Here is a 6,000-nt window from a genome sequence, read left to right as displayed (position 1 = left end):
CGCGCGCGCAGCAATTACGCCGTTCGTGGAGCTCGTGTCGCTACGAAGCCGGCGAAGTAACGGTATTACCGGTAACGTGTTACTCTTTTCGCAACTTAGTAACGTACTCGTTACCATTTCGGAACTGTAACGGTAACGTACTTACGTTAATATTTTTCGGTAACATGAGGTGTCACGTTACTAGTTACATGTTATTCCAATTGCCCCCCCCCCCCCCCCCGCCCCTTTTCTCAGAAAAAAAACGCAGAACACTTAAAGTGATGTTGCAAATAAAATGCACATGTGCTCTCTACGACCCTTGTTGCGTGCCACACAACACCCGCCCTTGACGATGCACTCAACTAAAAAAAAAAAAAATCAGAATACCCATAAAGCACGAAACACGTGCACGAACACGCGTTCACACACTCGCCTTCACCTACCTCTCCTTCCCAAAACACTCACACACACAGCTCTACAGAGTGTAAGCATGCCGAGCATTTTGGAACATCACATTTTTCAGAATTACTGTAAATTTTTTGAGAGTTCAGCAATGTTTCCTTTGTGAAGTTAGAATTGATAATGAAGTGTCATTTTGTGTGTAATGTCACATTCAGAAAATGGCTTCACCATGTGCCACATAGTTAGAAGCCGTCACATGCAAGTTCGCAGGCAAATTTAGGCCACTATAACATTGCTAAGCTCCTGCACACTTGTGCAAAATATTCTCGTTAAATCAGGATTTCGGGCAAAATCGTTGTTTGGGCTAGAAGTTTAATGTGGAATATGAGCTTTATAAAATTGTTATCGTGAGTTCTTGCAGCGAAGACGCACTAATTAAAAATTATGGCCATGTAACGGCAAAGTAACGTGCCGTACTTTTTTCGGTAACGGTAACGGTAACGCGTTACATTTTTTTGTAGGTAACTTAGGGCGGTAACGCGTTCTCTCTCTTTTTTAACGTAACGAGTAACGTATTTAGTTACTTTTTTTTGTAACGCCTACAACACTGGTTAAGGCACGGCCCGACTGGAGAGGCGGCGGCGCGCGCCAAGTACTTGCCTTCGATGGACCTCAAGAGCGGCTACTGACCAACAGTTTTTTTTGTTTTGTTTGTTTATTGTGCTTAAGACAGTACAGAAGTAGTGCCAAGGGGCAGAGGCAAAAGGCGATAGCAATGAACGCCTGACTGGGCCAATGTCCCTACAAAAACTTGCAGCACAAACAGCACACACATAGAAATGAAAATAAGGCAAACTTGCACATGAACAGAGGCAATCTGTCGATTACAGAGGAAATTAGTAAAAAACAGGATTGAAGCCAGTACTAAGTAGTCAAATTATACAGTTGTGTAGCCTAAGCACAAAATAAATTGACAGAATGAGCTTAATAGTAAAATATAGAATCAATCAGAGGGCATAAATTCACGTAGTGGGAAATGATAAAAACACAGGACAACACTGCATTATGATATGCTATTCGTACGCAGAGTCATTGACCAACTCCTGTTGGTATGCTTACAAGTTATGTAGAAAATAAATTTTCCCCGTTTTCCTGAAGGAAATCAGGGAAGAACAACCATTAATGATTTCGATTAAAGGCGGGAAAAGATTCAAGCAGTTAGGAATTTGCCAGTTAAGCAATTGCATACCATAATTCGTTCTAATTAAAGGCTTAAAGAAAGAGTTGTGTCTGAACGTGTAATAAGGTAAATTCTTTGTGTAAGTAGAAAGAAAAAGTTCGCTATTTGCTTTCACCTCTAGATAGATAGCTTCGGAAAGCCGCTGGTAGTACAAGGCTTCAAGTTTCAATATACCATCTTTTACAAAAAATTCAGAGACGTGTTCATAAGACGATAGGCCATGAATAAATCTTAAACCTTTCTTTTGCATCAGATATAATTTATTAAGGTTTGATTTAGAAGTTACACCCCAAACAAGTAGACAATAAGTCAACCGTGAATGGATTAAGGCGAAGTATAGCTGGCGTTTTAGGTTCTTTGGAAGGTAAGCTTGAATTCTATTAGCATCCCTAGCATTTGAGCAATACTGCTTTTTACTGAATTTACATGGTTGGACCAGAGAAGGTTTTCATGAAAACTGACCCCTAAGAATTTATGCTCGGATACTCTTTCTAACGTTTGCAGGTTCAATTTCAGTGCATGCGCAAGATTGGTCCGCTTATTTTTAGGACCAAATAAAATATATTTTGTTTTTTTCACGTTTAAATTAAGTTGATTAGCATGAAGCCACTGAGACAGATTTTGAAGCCACAGATTTGCGGTTACGCACAGGGATGTTAAATCATCAGCAGAAAAGAAAACATTTGTGTCATCCGCATAGAGAATAATATCTTGGGTTTTGGAAAGTGAGACTATGTCATTGACGTATAAGAGAAAAATTACAGGGCCGAGAATGGAGCCTTGAGGGACACCGAATTTTATTGCTCCGGTGTCTGAGACGATACTGTTTATAGTTGCATATTGTTTACGATTTGTTAGGTAACTGCGGATCAGTTTAAGCGGAAGGCCTCTTATACCATAATGAGGTAATTTGGTATACAAAATGTCATGTTTTATGGAATCAAATGCTTTCTTAAAGTCTAAAAATATACCTATGGTGTAAAGTTGTTGCTCAATATTATTGATAATTTTATCTCGGATTTTTAACAGTGCTGACTCAGTGGATTTGCCTTTCTGGAATCCATATTGACACTCAGATAGCAAGCTGTGTGTATTTAAATGATTAATCAATCTGATGTTAATAGCTTTCTCTACTACCTTTGAGAATAGTGGCAAAATTGATATAGGTCTATAATTACCTATATCATTCAGAGCTCCTCCTTTGTGTGCAACAGAAACTTTCGCTATTTTCATTTTTTCGATGAAAGAGATCGAGAGAAGAGCGCGTTCATCACACCGGATGGCCTCTTCGAGTTCAAGGTGATGTCATTTGACTCTGTTCCGCGCTGGCAACTTTACAACGGGTAATGGATAGAGTACTGGTAGGTCTGAAGCAGATTTGTCTCGTATACTTAGATGACGCCGTTGCCTTCGCCTCGAACTTTTATGACCACTTGAGAAGGTTTCGAACGGTGCTGGAAGCAAGTCGTCCGGGCTAACCTCCACTTCGCCTATGAAGAGTTGCTGTTTCTAGGCCACATCGTAACCAATGATGGAGTACGCCCAGACCCGCAGAAAACTGCCGCTGTCGCAAGCTTACCGACTGGCCACAATTTTGGACAGCTCCAATCCCTGACACCTTACTCTCCGAGGGGTACGATGCCTGGGCCACACAACTCACCGTTCTGCAGCGTAAACACACACACACACACACGCTTCCCCTGACAGACGACCAGCTCGGCGGACAACCACCTCCTTCATATGTAGGAGGCCCGCCGCAGCCTCGTCCGGCGGTGGAAGCATACCCACAGGACAAACAAGAAGCTCTGGTTGCTCATATGCCAACTCACGACACAGGCAGACCAGTATGCGTCTCAGCTGATGGATTCCAACTGGATCGCACAGTGCGATAGAGCGACAGGACAGCGAACTCCAAGAGCTCCTGGCAGCTGTTCCGTACGCTGCTCGACCCAGCCAACACACGCAGTGAGACACAACGGAATTTGGAACGCGCTCTACATACATACCTGTGTACTATACCGCTCAGCACACTGTCGAGTCGTGCTCTCGCTACCTCTGTCGCACAGAGGATCCGAAGGGGCCCGCGTTCCAGTATGATGGGCAACCAAACGCGGGTTTGGACGCTCCCTTCGCGCTCCAGGACCTTAAGGCAGCTCACGCCAAGCTAAGGCGGTGTACGACTATCGGCAGAGACCGCATAACAGTCACGCCATTGACGAATCTGTCGGAGCAGGCGTACGCCCGACTTCTCGAATACATTAATCATATTTGGGACGGCGCAGTGCCCTTGCCGGAGAAATGGAAGACTTCCCTTGTGACTTTCATTCCAAAACACGGCAAGATGGTCCACTTTGGCAATCTTCGCCCCATTTCCCTCACTTCATGCGTCGGAAAGCTCATGAAGACGATTGTACACGCGACCGTCTCTTCCCATACATCGAGGGACAGGGCTTTTTCGCAGACATAATGTACGGCTTCAGACCACATATGTCGGCTCAGGACATCTTGCTTCTCCTCCGACAAGATGCCAATAGGGACAGGACCATCATTGCGCTGGACTTGAAGGGTGCGTTCGACAAGTGAAACACGGCTCTATCCTCTCAGCCGTACCACTTGCGGGCCAAGGGCGTTTGCCTACGTCCGAGACTTCCTCTCCCAGCGGCGGGCCCTGCTCCGGATAGACGTTCAGGAGTATGGTCTTTACCATATGGGAACCAGAGGTACGCCCCAGGGCGCTGTGCTGTCGCCCTTGTTGTTTAACATAGCCATGATGGAGCTTCCCAAACTCCTGCAGCGAGTGGAGGGGGTGCACCGTGCGCTATACGCCGACATCATCCTCTGGGCCAACATGGGATCCATCGGTGTCATGGAGGACAGCCTCCAGCAGGCAGCCACCATAGTCAAGACATACGCTAACGACTGCGGCCCCGCTCCCCCGCTGAATCGGAACTGCTACGCATTCGATGCATATCTCCCTCTGCGAGGGTCCTGTGCACGAAGTGAACGAGGTCCGGGTCTTGGTCCTGCATGCATATTCACCGTTGTCTCAAAGCAGATACTACAATCGCGAAACTCAAGCGCACCGGGGACATGGTGGGCCACATGGTTCGGCAGGTATCGAACCGGAGCGGGGGTCTGCGGGGACGGGACGTGCTCCGTCTTGCGCAGGCCCACGCTACCAGCCGCATCCTGTATTCTACCCCGTACCTATCTCAGCGCCGCAAATGTGCAACAACTCGACGTCATCATTCAGGAAGTGGCGAAGCGGGCGTTGGACCTCGCGATAACAACTTCCACGGACCGACTTCTCGGTCTGGGGGTGTTTTGCGCCTTCCGGAAGTTGCGGGAGGCCCACACCGTTAGCCAGTGCACGCGCTTTGCGCAGACGGGGCCAGGACAGCACCTGCTCAAACGCCTCAAAATCGCACCGCCCCTGTGTCCCGGAGGACGAAACATTTCGTTCCCGGAGGGCTGGCGACACAGGCTGCGGGTGGACCCTGTCCCACGCAATATGAATTCGGACCTTCACGAAGGCCGTCGGGCGGCTCGAGCGCGGGCGCTGCACTCCAAACACGGCGCCGAGCCACGTGTCTACTACGTCGATATGGCTGGTCCGACCCGTTCGGGCCACTACACGGTGGCGGTAGTGCACCGCAACGCACAAGTCAATGGACTTTCCTTCCGCGCATAGAGTGCTCATCGGGCCGAGGAAGTTTCAATTGCCTTCGCGGTTTCCGACCCCACATGCCGAACTGTCATCATTGATTCGAGATTCGCTTGTGAAAGCTATATGAGCGATGAGGTTGGCACACTGGCTCACCACTTGCTATACAATGCGGTCCGAGACGCAGAACCCAAGCCTATAGGCGCATCGTGTGGTCGCCGGCGCATCAAGGACTCCAAGAGAACGAAGCGGTAAATGCCGCTTCCCGTGTGCTTATCCTCCGGGCGCCCACCCTCCAATCCTCCGATGAGGAGCTAGGTCGACCGCTGTTGCGGTTCCAAGAAATCATAGACGACTGCAAAGCTCGGCACCGACGGTACCCTCCACCGGCAAAGCAGCTGTAGAAGGTCTACGAACGCGTTCTGCGGCAGCTCCAGACGAACACCTTCTGGTGTGCGGCCCTGGCAACTCGCCACGACACGCCACGTGGAGCCCGAGTGTCCGCACTCTGAAGAGAGCCGTTGCACTCTGTCCCACATGGTGTGGGCATGCCAATCCAGTCCCCACTTCCCTCCCCATCCCAAACCTACTAAAGAGGCTTGGGAGGCCTTCCTCCTCGTGTGCTCGACGGTCAGGGCCCAAGTGGCCCTTGCCCGCCGTGCTCGCGAGGCGGCTGGCACTTGAGGGGCGGCCCGGACTAGGCCTGCTGATAAAC

The sequence above is a fragment of the Amblyomma americanum genome, chromosome 1, assembly GCF_052857255.1.
Source record: "Amblyomma americanum isolate KBUSLIRL-KWMA chromosome 1, ASM5285725v1, whole genome shotgun sequence".
Classification (NCBI taxonomy): domain Eukaryota; kingdom Metazoa; phylum Arthropoda; class Arachnida; order Ixodida; family Ixodidae; genus Amblyomma; species Amblyomma americanum.
This window is presented reverse-complemented; position numbering follows the sequence as displayed.